We start from the raw sequence: 14,816 nt of genomic DNA on the forward strand, positions 1-14,816 counted from the left end.
TATTTAAAACTATTTTCAAGACTAAAATATTGAAATGTGTTTTCAAATTAAGAAAACTTACTTCAAATGCAAATTTAAAGCTTCTGATGTCACTTTTCAATGGTTCACAGTTACTTTTTGATGTTCAAGGTTTAAATGTGTGAAATTGTAGTAAAAAATTCTACAGAAAGTAGTTTTTTTTCTTGTCTTCAAGTCAATTTTCGTTACTAAAGTTTTTCAGCTTTTCTGAAAACTATGACGACTCACTACAAAGATAGTTTTCAAGCCTCTCAAGTCAATTTTCACAGTTTTCAAGACTAAAGTCTTTCAAATTGTCTGGAAACTATGAAAACTGACTACAAAGACGCTTTCTAAGCTTCTTAAGTCAATTTTCATGACTCTAACGTCAATATCCTGTATTTAAAACTTTTCAAGACTAAAATATTGAAATGTGTTTTCAAATTAAGAAAACTTACTTCAAATGCAAATTTAAAGCTTTGATGTCACTTTTCAATGGTTCACAGTTACTTTTGATGTTCAAGGTTTAAATGTGTGAATTTGTAGTCAAAAATTCTACAGAAAGTAGTTTTTCATGTCTTCAAGTCAATTTTCGATACTAAAGTTTTTCAGCTTATCTGAAAACTATGACGATTCACTAGAAAAACAGTTTTCAAGCCTCTCAAGTCAATTTTCACAGTTTTCAAGACTAAAGTCGTTCAAATTGTCTGAAAACTGGCTGCAAAGACATTTTCTAAGCTTCTAAGTAGACTTTCAGACTTTCAAGACTAAAATATTGAAATGTGTTTTCAAATTAAGAAAACTTACTTGAAATGCAAATTTAAAGCTTCTGATGTCACTTTTCAATGGTTCACAGTTACTTTTTGATGTTCAAGGTTTAAATTGTAGTCAAAAATTCTGCAGAAAGTAGTTTTTCAAGCCTCTCAGTCATTTGCACTGTTTTCAAGACTAAAGTCTTTCAAATTGTCTGGAAACTATGAAAACTGACTACAAAGACATTTTCTAAGCTTCCTAAGTAGACTTTCAGACTTTCAAGACTAAATATTGAAATGTGTTTTTTAAATTTGACAACACTGTGTTGTAAATTGTTTTATAAATGAATTAAATTAGTGAACAATCCATGTAGATGGTTAATTTGAAATTCCCCCGGCCATCGACTCCACTTTGAAACCCTCCGTCGCCTCCGACGTTAAACATCCCTCGAGGAAGTTGTGAAAAATAAGGGGCGCAGGCGCTCAACTTCCAACTTACGGTTTAACGATCCGTTCGCACGACAGGGGGCGCACTTTTCAAGAAAAATTCCCCATCGCAGAGGAACATCACCACGATAAATTTCCTTAAATAGCCGACTTCTCTTCGCTTTCCCTGCGGAGTATCCGCTCGCAGAAACTCCAATTTCATTTGCCTTTTTAATTAGCTTTCTTATTGTCGCTGTTTATTGTTTCATAAAGTTTATAATTGTCTGTCCGAGTAGGAAAATTATTATTTTTCCTATGACTGTTTAATAATGTGCTTAAAATTCACTAGCTTTAAATATATTACCTACGCGTATTAACCACGGGCTTTTCTTCCACCGCTTTTTTCCCTGAATGTACCAAATTTGTAAGGTTTTTTAGGTTATTTATAGGAAATTTAATGAGGATTCCAAAAAAGTGCTTAAAAACAGTCATTTTCTTACTCCACGCGATGTTAGAAGCGATTTTGAGCCTGATTGTTCTTTCAAACTGTGTTTCCGGCAGTTCAAACTTTGGCACCCGCATTTTTCCCTGCCTATACCAAATTTTGTAGTGTTTTTCAGGTTATCGGATAGGAAATTGAATGAGGATTCCAAAAATGTGCTTAAAACACTAATTTTCTTACTGCAAGTGGGTTTTACAAGTCAATTTTGTCCCCTACTGTCCTTTAAACTGTGTTCAAATTTCAGACCACAATTTCATCTGATTTAAATATTTGTTGCAAACAAATCACTTTTTTCTAAATAACTCAAAAACGGTAAAACTTACAAAATAATGTTACTAATCAACTCCTTAATTCAACACCGTAAGTTTCCAGTACCGTTTTTGCTTCCAGTATACAGGGTGTGCAAGAAAAGTGTTGGGTCACAATTTTTGTCACCCTGTACGCAATTTTTAAGATAGAATTTTTTACTTTACACCACTGAAAAGGGGAGCTCAAGACGGTTAGTTTGAGTGGTTCAACTCCTGAACTCCCAAAAATAACCGAGTTACCGGGTGTTCAAATTTCAAAACCACAATTTCAACTGATTTGAAATTGGTTGCACCACAATCAGTTTTTAATAAATAATTCAGAATGGGTGAAAGTAACAAAAAATTTGAAAGAGAGCAAAAATGTTCGTAAAGAACTGTTTAAACCCATCATTGGTAGTTTCACAGTCCTGTCAGTGCCGCTACTATACAGTGGGGTGCATGAAAATTGTAGTGATTTAGATAGTTTGGCCACCCTGTACGCAATTTTTAAGATAGATTTTTTTACTTTAAACCACTGAAAAGGGGAGCTCAAGACGGTTTAGTTTGAGTGGTTCAAACTCCCTGAACTCCCAAAATAACCGAGTTACCGGGTTTTCAAATTCAAACCACAATTTCAACTGATTTGAAAATTGGTTGCACCAAATCAGTTTTTAATAAATAACTCAGAAAGGGTGAAAATTACGAAAAATTTTAAGGGGAGCAAAAATGTTTGTTGAGAACTGCTTAACCCAGCCCTGGTAGTTTCACAGCCTGTCAGTGCTTCTACTATACAGGGGGTGCATGAAAAGTGTAGTGATTCAGATTGTTTGGCCACCCTGTACGCAATTTTAAGATAGATTTTTTTACTTTACACCACTGAAAAGGGGAGCTCAAGACGGTTAATTTAAGTGGTTCAACCTCCCTGAACTTTCAAAAATAACCGAGTTACAGGGTGCAAATGAAAACATATAATAACGTGTGTTTCGTCAGGTCAAAGTTGCACAGTTCAGGCATACTACTTCCGGAATTATCCGGAAAAAAAGCGAAATTTTGGAAAAACATTTTTCTGTCCAAATTTGAGACAATTGTAAATAACTGACACATTGTCACTGTCCACTTTTCCTCCTCTACAACATGGCGGAGTCAAATTTGGATTCCAACGTTTCGATTTCACCAAACTATATTAACTTTGTTAATTATTATTAAAATGCCCTTTCAAGTGAAGAAAAACGAGATATGCTATAAAATATTTACCTTCTGTAGCGACATAAAAAGGCCTAAATCTTGTTTACTATTACATTGTTGCGTCAACTCAATTTACTTTGATTTTTACTGTAGCTGAACTACTGTAACATTTCAGATTTTTAAAAAATTTAAAAATCTCCATTTGAGATATATCGACGACAACCACACATTTTTTCAAGTACAGACCTGCGTATTTTCGATTGGAAAGCGTCATATTTATTCCTGAAACCGTATTCCATTTCTCCTTTCCATGCATATTTTAGCTCAAAATCATTCGTGGACATGTGTAATTTGCCGATGTTTTGTTGGAGAAATTATCCTGATTTATTATCTAAAAACAAATACTTAAGTATTTGTAGGTTATTTTATTATAATTGAATTTAAAATTGTTATTTTATGTATTCATACTTTTTTATCATTGAACCAGTAGTTTTGTAAAGTTTGGCAACGTTTAATTTTACCAGAACTTCTCGGTTATGAAGCTTTTCAAAAATTATCAAAAATAGTTAAAATTTTTCGAAAAGTTTCCTTGTTTGCCTAGAAAACTGAATTTTTTTACGTTTCACTATTTTTTGTGACTAATATAACAAAATTAGTATTTGAACCACAAAACCCCAAGTTTTGTGTACGAAAACTAGAAACAACCGTTTACTGAATGTTTGTGTGATGAATTTAATTTAATTTTTTTTTAGGAAAAAACTATTGGTTTGGCAACATTGGATTGGTTTGTTTTATTCCAACTAGTTTTTCCAAGGTCACGTGATTTTTTCCCCGGCCATTTAGATGTGCTTTTTTCTATAATTGGTCTACTTTTCTGTTCTCTCAAAGTCACGTGACACACAATTAATTAATCACGTGTTTTCCATGTGTTTTCTAGGTCACGTGACACGTTTTGAAGTTTTCATACACTCTTTCATTCAATCGTGAATAGCTATCTTATTTGACGCATAATGTATGGACTTTTATACATCGATTGGTAGCCAATAAAATGGGCTTTCTAAAAATGTGACAGCTTGGGTCAATTGGTTTGACGGTTTGGCCGCTAGAGGGCGTCAAATTTCACCAATTTTTGTCACTTTTTTCAGTCGTAAATTACTTGCCAATTTACTACACTCTTTTATACATTAATGGATAGCTTATAAAATGGATTTTCCAACGATGTGGCAACACTGGTTGGTTAATTTATTGGTTAAGCCGCTAGAGGGGGTCAAAATTCATACATTTATTTTCAACTTTTTTCAGTGCAGTGTTTCATTGAATCGCAAATAACTCGCTTATTTGGTCCACATTATATAAACTTTTATACGTCAATAGATAGCCAATGAATTGGGCTTTCTAAAGATATAATAACACTGGTTGGTAGGTTGAACCGTTTAGGCCGCTAGAGGGCTTCAAACTTAATCAATTTTTCTCTCAGAAAAGAAGAAGGTTTGTTACGCTTCAACTGTGTTTGATAGTTTTATTGTTTTTTGGACTGAACTTTGACAGTTGTCAGTACAATGACAGATAAAACTACTAGCTTCGATACAACAATAAACGTCACATCTGTCAAAATCCTATCCATTAACATATAAAATGCATCTAATATACTTTGTAAATGGTTTTTTTCGATTTTCATTCACATTTTTCATTTGACATTTAAACCAGTTTTGTTTTAAGAACACGTGACATTTCCGTCATTTGACATGATTAATCGTTTTATTCCAACCGGTTTTTCCAGGATCGAGTGATTTTCTTTCTGGTCATTTTAATTTCTAAAATTGTTTTACTTTTCCCTTCTGTCAAAGTCACGTGATATACGGACACGCATTACTGTCATTTTGACCGTTTTTTGATGAAGTGTCACGTGACTCTTTCATTTAAAATTAAAAACTTTTTTCATAATTACCCAACCGTTTTTTCCCAAAATGTTTTCTAGAACGCGTGACACTTTTTGTCAAATTTACGATTTTGAACACTTTTCCTTCAATCGTGAATAACTGTCTTATTTGACACATAATGTGTGGACTTTAATAGGTCGATGGATAGCCAATAAAATGGGCTTTGTGAAAATATGAGTGGTTGGGTTAATTGGTTTGACGGTTTGGCCGCTAGAGGGCGTCAAAGCTGTCCAATTGTTTTGACTTTTTTGATACAGAATTTCACTCAATCGTTAATAACTCGCCAATTTGGTACACTCTGTGCAAATACCGTTTGAGAACTCAGACTCAGAAAACATTTTGAAAGACACTGGTGTTTCTGAGCTGCTGAAAAAAATTTTGAAAACAAATACAGCTTTTATATTACACAAGTAGTCATAAGTAACGTTCGTGTTGTAAAGTAGTTACGCATTCAAGGAATTAACCTAATCGTGCGTAAATGCTTCTTACAACACTAGTTATGTAATATACATTAATTTTTCTAAACTAGTCAGACTTATAATTAGTATTTCCTTATTTTCAGAAAAAAATGGTGCATCAAACCAATTATCAGGAAGCAAGAAGCCTTTCATCCACAGTGAGTAAACCAAGGTACGTACAAGTGTTTTACTGCATGAAAATAATTTGAGTAATCACACGTTTTTGACACATATGTAGATTGTTGTGAAAGTCACCTTAAAAAGATTTAAATGTTCCCTAAAAAGCCTTAATTACAGCAAAAACCAGATATAAGATTATGGTCCAAATTTGCTTAAAATCAACTTCAATTTTAATGGGTTTTGCCATAAGAACTGAGAAGAATTTGATGCAAAAATGGACCAAAATGACATCTTCTTTATTACTAAACAAATTAAGAAAAAACTATTTTCTTTTTCATGTTTTTTCATGATTTGCAAAAAAATTATTGTAAGTCAACTATGGAAAGTTTAAATATTTAATTTTCTTCAGGTCCCAAAAAGCTTTAATTACAGCAAAAACCAAATGTAGCATTATGGTTCAAAATTGCTTGCATTAAACCACTATCTAAGGGGGGTTTTGCCATAAGAACTGAGAATAATTTGATGCAAAAATGGACCAAAATGACATCTTCTTTGTTACTAAACAAATTAAGAAAAAACTATTTCTTTTTCATGTTTTTTCATGATCTGCAAAAAAATTATTGTAAGTCAACTATGGAAAGTTTAAATATTTAATTTTCTTCAGGTCCCAAAAAGCTTTAATTACAGCAAAAACCAAATGTAGCATTATGGTTCAAATTTGTTTGCATTAAACCACTATCTAAGAGGGTTTTGCCATAAGAACTGAGAATAGTTTGATGCAAAAATCGACCAAAACAACATCTTCTTTGTTACTAAACAAATTAAGAGAAAACTATCTTTTTTTCATGTTTTTTCATGATCTGCAGATTATTGTAAGTCATCTTTAGAAAGTTTTAATATTTAATTTTCTTCAGGTTCCAAAAAGCTTAAATTTCAGCAAAAACCAGAAATATTATTAAGGTTCAAATTCGCTTGCATTAAACCACTATCTAAGGGGGTTTTGCCATAAGAACTGAGAAGAATTTGATGCAAAAATCGACCAAAATGACATCTTTGTTACTAAACAAATTAAGAAAAAAACTATTTTTTTTTCACGTTTTTCCATGATCTGCAGATTATTGTAAGTCAACTATAGAAAGTTTAAATATTTAATTTTCTTCAGGTCCCAAAAAGCTTAAATTTTAGCAAAAACCAAAAATATTATTAAGATTCAAATTCGCTTGCATTAAACCACTATCTAAGGGGGCTTTGCCATAAGAACTGAGAATAGTTTGATGCAAAAATCGACCAAAATGACATCTTCTTTGTTACTAAACAATTAAGAAAAAACGATTTTTTTTTCATGTTTTTTCATGATCTGCAAGATCATTGTAAGTCATCTTTAGAATGTTTAAATATTTCATTATCTCCAGGTTTCAAAAAGTATTAATTACAGCAAAAATCAGATTTAGCATTATGGTTGAAATTTGCTTAAAATCAACCTCTATTTTAATGGGTTTTGCCATAAGAACTGAGAAGAATTTGTTGCAAAAATGGACCAAAATGACATCTTCTTCGTTACTAAACTAATTAAGATAAAACGATTTTTCTTCATGTTTTTTTATGATCTGCAAGATCATTGTAAGTCATCTTTAGAAGGTTTAAAGATTTCATTTCTTAAGGTCCCATAAAGCTTTAATTACAGCAAAAATCAGATGTAGCATTATGGTTCAAATTTGCTTGAAATAAACCTCTATTTGAATGGGTTTTGCCATAAGAACTCAGACTAGTTTGAAGCAAAAATAGACCAAAATGACATCTTCTTTGTTAATAAACAAATTAAGGAAAAAACGATTTTTTTTCATGTTTTTTCATGATCTGCAAGATCATTGTAAGTCATCTTTAGGATGTTTAAATATTTCATTTTCTCCAGGTTTCAAAAAGTTTTAATTACAACAAAAATCAGATTTAGCATTATGGTCCAAATTTGCTTAAATCACCTCTATTTTAATGGGTTTTGCCATAAGAACTGAGAAGAATTTGATGCAAAAATGGACCAAAATGACATCTTCTTTGTTACTAAACAATTAAGAAAAAACTATTTTCTTTTTCATGTTTTTTCATGATCTGCAAAAAAATTATTGTAAGTCAACTATGGAAAGTTTAAATATTTAATTTTCTTCAGGTCCCAAAAAGCTTTAATTACAGCAAAACCAAATGTAGCATTATGGTTCAAATTTGTTTGCATTAAACCACTATCTAAGAGGGTTTTGCCATAAGAACTGAGAATAGTTTGATGCAAAAATCGACCAAAACAACATCTTCTTTGTTACTAAACAAATTAAGAGAAAACTATCTTTTTTTCATGATCTGCAAGATCATTGTAAGTCATCTTTAGAATGTTTAAATATTTCATTATCTCCAGGTTTCAAAAAGTTTTAATTACAGCAAAAATCAGATTTAGCATCATGGTCCAAATTTGCTCAAAATCAACCTCTATTTTAATGGTTTTGTCATAAGAACTGAGAAGAATTTGATGCAAAAATGGACCAAAATGACATCTTCTTTGTTAATAAACAAATTAAGAAAAAACTACTTTTTTTTCATGTTTTTTCAAAATCTGCAAGATCATTGTACGTCATCTTTAGAAAGTTTAAATATTTCATTTTCTCCAGGTTTCAAAAGTTTTAATTACAGCAAATATCAGATTTAGCATCATGGTCCAAATTTGCTCAAAATCAACCTCTATTTTAATGGGTTTTGCCATAAGAACTGAGAAGAATTTGATGCAAAATTCGACCATAATGACATCTTCTTTTATACTAAACAAATTAAGAAAAAAACTATTTTTTTTTCACGTTTTTTCATGATCTGCAGATTATTGTAAAGTCAACTATAGAAAGTTTAAATATTTAATTTTCTTCAGGTCCCAAAAAGCTTAAATTTCAGCAAAAACCAAAAATATTATTAAGATTCAAATTCGCTTGCATTAAACCACTATCTAAGGGAGTTTTGCCATAAGAACTGAGAAGAATTTGATGCAAAAATCGACCAAAATGACATCTTCTTTGTTACTAAACAAATTAAGAAAAAACTATTTTTTTTTCACGTTTTTCCATGATCTGCAGATTATTGTAAGTCAACTATAGAAAGTTTAAATATTTAATTTTCTTCAGGTCCCAAAAAGCTTTAATTACAGCAAAAATGAGATTTAGCATTATGGTCCAAATTTGCTTAAAATCAACCTCTATTTTAATGGGTTTTGCCATAAGAACTGAGAAGAATTTGATGCAAAAATGGACCAAAATGACATCTTCCTTGTTACTAAACAAATTAAGAAAAAACAATACATTTTTTCAATTCACAAACTTGGATAAAATAAATGTTTTTGTAGTTTATTTATCCACAAAAAATATCATTTCATAGTTTGAGAAACTAATAGTCGATTATTCTAACCGGTAACAAGAATAATCAGTCAGTGATTGTAAAAGTATCACGATTTAAATTATTTACGACAAATTAGTGCCGAAATTAAATACATAATTGCAGGCTAATTAGGACAACCTGTATAATAAATAATTCGAACTGAATAATGGAAACTAGACTGTTGGACATCTGTGTAGTTATGTACTTTAGATGATATTGTAGTTGGTAGTTGTTCTTCAATTTGTTTTGGTGACGGTTTGAAACAGTTGAATTATTTAGTGTTTTTTTTTTTTGTAACGACCAGTCAAATGTACATATTAATGACGTAAAAAGTGTCAGTTTTTGACAACCATCATCAATTTTTAGATTTTTTTTTTTTTGAGAACGCCGTAGAATTAAAAGAATTTTACTTATTTGGCAAAATTGTATTTTCAGAAAGAGTGCACTGTACATACAGGGTTGTCACCGTTTGACAGATATGGGATGCTTTTATTTCTAAAAAATACATTTCTACAGCAACTTTTTAGAATCCTGTAGTGTAACTAATTTTTTTTTCTATTAGACGCATGTGAATTGTAAACTGTGATAAAGTGTTCACTAGAATGGTAATTTTAAAATTTTTAAAAGCTGTATAATATACAGGTGTTCCATTTGTGTCCAATAGAAAAATTTACTGTTTACACTACTGGATTCTACGCAGAAAGTTGCTATAGAAATGTATTAAAAATAACCCTGTACAGGATATTAATTATCAATCTTACAGTTGGTCACATGATCATTCTTATGCAAATGGCAGTAATATCACGTGGAGTAGTGTCATGTTGAGAACAAATTGATTGCAAAAACATAATTTTGATAATTTTTACGAAATTCAAATCTGCAAAAATTCAATATGGCGCCCGCAAGAAAAATGAAAGTTAATAATGTCAAATCAGTATACAGTGTGTCCCAAATTTGAGGAACAAACCAAACTTATAATTTTTTATTCGATTTTTGGAATCTACGTCAAATTCTAGGCCTACTTGATGTAATGTTTGTATCGATATTCAATTGTTTCTGCTCTAGCAGCCTTACTTTGACGACCCTCCTCGAAAGCAGAAATTCTCATTTGAACGAAATTTTGGAGCACTCTTCCAGAAAATCGTTCATAACTATCTTATTTGAAACATCCTGTATAAAACCACCGTATAACAACAGAAAGATAATGAACGGGGTTATCACGTGACGTTGAGCGGGCACGGTTAAGTTGTCCCGTTTAGAGCCGCTAGAGGGCGTTAAACTTGTCTCTCGTTTTTTGCAGTTTTTGCTCAATATCTCAGGAACGTTTCAGGCTAGATGTCTGAAATTTTACCAAAAATGCACCTCCATCGGATGCAAGTTTTACCTTCTATACTCCTTGTTGGTACCATGCAAAGTTTGACCTTTAAAAATAAAAAACTAGAATTGTCAGAATTTTCAAGTGTGATACCTTCTGAATTTTTTCAAAAAAATTTTTATTTTCAAAATTGGCCTCAATTGCTTACATAAGTTCAGGTTATTAATACAAAAATGACGTAAAGTGTCATTTGTCAAAATGTCATTTGCAAGGGTGCCACGCCCTAAAGTGTCAAAATTGACATAATTTAAAAATCATCTCCGAAACGGTGTCAGTTAGAGCAAAATGGACGTCAGATTTGTGTTCCCCAGGTTCAAATTAGTTAAAACAATTACTTTGGTTAAGGAAAATCCAAAATAGTCGCCGTTAGTATAGTAGGCCCAAAAAATCCCTAATTTAGATTAAAATTTCGTGCACTTTTCCAGAAAATAGTCCATAACTCGCTTATTTGAAACACCCTGTATAAACACAGCGTACAACAAAAGAAAGATAATGAACGGGGCGGGCTATCATGTGACGTTGAGCGGGCACAGTTAAGTTGTCCCGTTTAGCCGCTAGAGGGCGTTAAAACTTGACTCTCGTTTTTGCAGTTTTTGCTCAATATCTCAGGAACGTTTCAGGCTAGATGTCTGAAATTTTTACCAAAAATGCACCTCCATGGGATGCAAGTTTTACCTTCTATACTCCTTGTTGGTACCATGCAAAGTTTGACCTTGAAAAATAAAAAACTAGAATTGTCAAGAATTTTCAAGGGTGATACCTTCTGAATTTTTTAAAAAAATTTGTATTTTCAAAATTGGCCTCAACTGCTTACATAAGTTCAGGTTACTAATACAAAAATGACGTAAAGTGTCATTTGTCAAAATGTCATTTTGCAAGGGTGCCACGCCCTAAAGTGTCAAAATTGACATAATTTCAAAATCATCTCCGAAACGATGTCAGTTAGAACAAAATGGACATCAAATTTGTGTTCCCCAGGTTCAAATTAGTTAAAAAAATTACTTCGGTTAAGGAAAAATCCAAAATGGTCGCCGTTAGTATAGTAGGCCCAAAAAATCCCTCATTTAGATTAAAAATCCGTGCACTTTTCCAGAAAATCGTCCATAACACGCTTATTTGAAACACACTGTATAAACATACCGTACAACAAAAGAAAGATAATGAACGGGGCTATCATGTGACGTTGAGCGGGCACGGTTAAGTTGTCCCGTTTAGCCGCTAGAGGGCGTTAAACTTGACTCTCGTTTTTTGCTCAATATCTCAGGAACGTTTCAGGTTAGAGGTCTAAAGTTGCAACTTTACCTTCTATACACTTTTTTGGTACCATGTACTGTTTTACATTGAAAAATTAAAAACTAAAATTGTCAAGAAATTTCAAGTGAAAATTTTTTATTTTCAAAATTAATCTCACTGAGTGACAAAAATGTAAAAAACTGATTATTTCAGATTTTCCAATTTTTCCGGAAAATTATCGAAAATTTTCTGGAAAAAAACATAAATTTAATTTTCCGGAAATTTTACATCCCTGGTTATAGCCAACTATCATGTCAATAATTTAAAATAATAAATTTAAGTGAATTTTTGAGAAAACGGAAGACATTAGCAAAAAACCATGCACGCCACTGGAATCACATCAAAAAAGTGCCTTCAGAATGTTTTTGTTTCACTTCGACATTTAATAAACAAAAAAGTTGTGAATAGTTTTCAAAATGGCGATCATAAGAAAAATGAAAGTTGATGATGGTAACTAAAAAATGAAACGTCGAATAGCAAAAATGATAATGCCTCGTTATAGAGTGACATTTGTTTTCAGTTATCATATCAAATTAATTAGTAAAAAAATTTAAAAAAAATTCAAAAATTTTGTTTTTTTTTCGGATATCTCGGGAAGTACAAAAAAAATTAAAAAAAAAAAACATTTTAATCCTAATTGCTTAATTTTGCCTTAATTTAAACTTTCTTGTATCTGTTCAAATAACTGATGAGATCCCCATAGTAAAGCTGGAGTAATGTATTGAAACGCGTTAGTTTGTGAAATCTGTGACGTCATCCCAATTTAGTTTGATTTTCCGTATACATACATTTTATTCATGTAGGCAAATGAATAACATGTTATTTTAGGTTAGTGTGGTGTATGTCACTAATAAAGAATGATTGTTGGCTTTTAGTGAAAATAAGCTATTTAGTATTTAGTAATGGATGTTAAGCACTTTACTTACACACTCAATCGCTATTTTAGGTCTGGCTGGAAGTTGGGCAGCAGCAATAAGAACCAATTGCAGAGTTTACTATAGTTTTTGTAGTGTGCTTTTAAAATAATAATGTTAATAAAATGCTTTTTAAATTGCTTTTTTTGGGCTTTTTTTACTTGAAAATGCATGCAACCCAATGGTTTTCCTCAGCTTTGAAAACTGTCAGCGACACCTACACGGCTGTTCCTGTAACATTAGTAAGGGTGATAGGGACTAGGTGGCGACACATGGATTATTATCACCCTCTTTATGCCAGACTATAGTCTCACAAGGGCAATTCTCCTGTTAAAAGGGGGTTTAATTGGCGTCCCTTTTTGTACAGGGGCGGCACAGTAACTGATCAATCAATTTGTTAAGTTAATGAAATATAAAAATTTAAACTTTACTCTACAGGGTGGTCCAAATTGAATGTATAGGATAATTCAAGGGTGGAAAGTACATAAAGTGCAGGGTTGCCAACTGAAGAAAATAATAGAAATTTACAGGTCTCCTTGAAAATTTCTTAAAATTTACATTTTTAAAATATAAACAATTTTTTACTAAATAATGTTACATTGAACCACCCTGTAACTGTAAAAACACCCACGTAATTGGTTTTCATAATGGAAACTGTCAAATTGAGATTTTCAATCAATTCAATCTTTATTAGTCCATATCTGGAAATCGATTGAAATTCGAGAGTATTTTGTGCTGTTATAGCTTGATGGATGATATTCTGACAGTTGTCATCTTAATGACACTAAGAGTGTCACAAACACATCAACTTTCTTCCCTAGCCCTGAAGAAGTTTACGTAGAAAAAACGAAACGTCGGCGAATAATTTAGATTAGCAACTTATTGTCCCTCTCCGCCAATCACCCTTCCAATTTAAAACCAAATTTGATAATTGAAAATAGTCACTTGATCGTTTACACCCTTAAATAAGTTAAAATAAGTCACGTGATTTTTAAAATATCTGTTCAAGTTGAAAAAACGGTCACGTGATCATTCAAATTACATTTTGACATTTAAAACCGTCACGTGACATTATGTTTTCCATTTTAATTTTAAAAGAGTCACGTGAACTTTGCGATCCGTTTTGACGTTAAAAAAAACGCCACGTAAACTTTTAAATAAAATTTGGTGATTAAAAACGGTCCCGTGACCATTTGTACCTTTAAAAGGGTCACGTGACTTTAAAAATTATCTGTCTAAACGTAAAAACTGTCATTTGACGTTATGGATGGGTTTTACACTTCTTTCAAATTGTGTTTCTCTCAGTTCAAATTTTGACACCACTTTTCTCCCTGACTGTACTCGGTTTCGTAGTGTTTTTCAGGTTGTTGAATGGGAATTTTAATGAGGATTCCAAAAATGTGCTTAAATTAATAATTTTCTCACTTTAAGTGGGTTTTACAAGCGATTATGTCCCTGACTGTCCTTTCAAACTGTGTTTCTCTTGGTTCAAACTTTGACACAGCTTTTCTCCCCGCCTGTACCAAATTTTTGCAGTGTTTTTTCAGGTTATTAAATAGGAAATTTAATGAGGATTCCAAAAATGTGCTTAAAACAGTAATTTCCTCACTACAAGTGGGTTTCACAGGTGATTTTCTCCCTGACTGTCCTTTCAAACTGTGTTTCTCTCGGTTCAAACTTTAACACAGCTTTTCTCCCCGCCTGTACCAAATTTTGTAGTTTTTTCTCAGGTTATTGGATAGGCAATTTAATGAGGATCCCAAAAATGTGCTTAAAACAGTAATTTCCTCACTACAAGTAGGTTTTACAATGGATTTTGTCCCTGACTGTCCTTTCAAACTGTGTTTCTTTCAGTTCAAATTTTGACACCACTTTTCTTCCTGCCTGTACTAAATTTTGCAGTGTTTTTTCTCAGATTATTGAATAGGAAATTTAATGAAGATTCCAAAAATGTGCTTAAAACAGTCATTTCCTCACTACAAGTGGGTTTTACCAGGGATTTTCTCCCTGACTGTCCTTTCAAAATGTGTTTCTGGCAGGTTAACACTTTGACACCCCTTCTCTATGACTGTACCAAATTTTTGCAATGTTTTTTTAGGTTATTGGATAGGAAATTTAATGAGAATTCCAAAAATGTGCTGAAAACAGCCATTTCCTCACTA

General features: G+C 32.0%; 1 long non-coding RNA gene across 1 annotated transcript in view; it reads left to right on the forward strand.

Moving 5' to 3' along the window:
• LOC145729733 (uncharacterized) overlaps positions 1–12,795 on the forward strand; it is a 65,878-nt gene extending 53,083 nt beyond the window's left edge. Inside the window, exons 3-4 of the long non-coding RNA XR_014178459.1 lie at positions 5,652–5,719; positions 12,687–12,795. This is a non-coding gene — a long non-coding RNA (uncharacterized LOC145729733). The remainder of the gene's footprint in view (positions 1–5,651; positions 5,720–12,686) is intronic.
• Positions 12,796–14,816: the final 2,021 nt, after the last annotated feature.

The sequence above is a fragment of the Ips typographus genome, linkage group LG5 (genome assembly GCF_016097725.1).
Source record: "Ips typographus isolate SLU linkage group LG5, UJ_Ityp_2.0, whole genome shotgun sequence".
Classification (NCBI taxonomy): domain Eukaryota; kingdom Metazoa; phylum Arthropoda; class Insecta; order Coleoptera; family Curculionidae; genus Ips; species Ips typographus.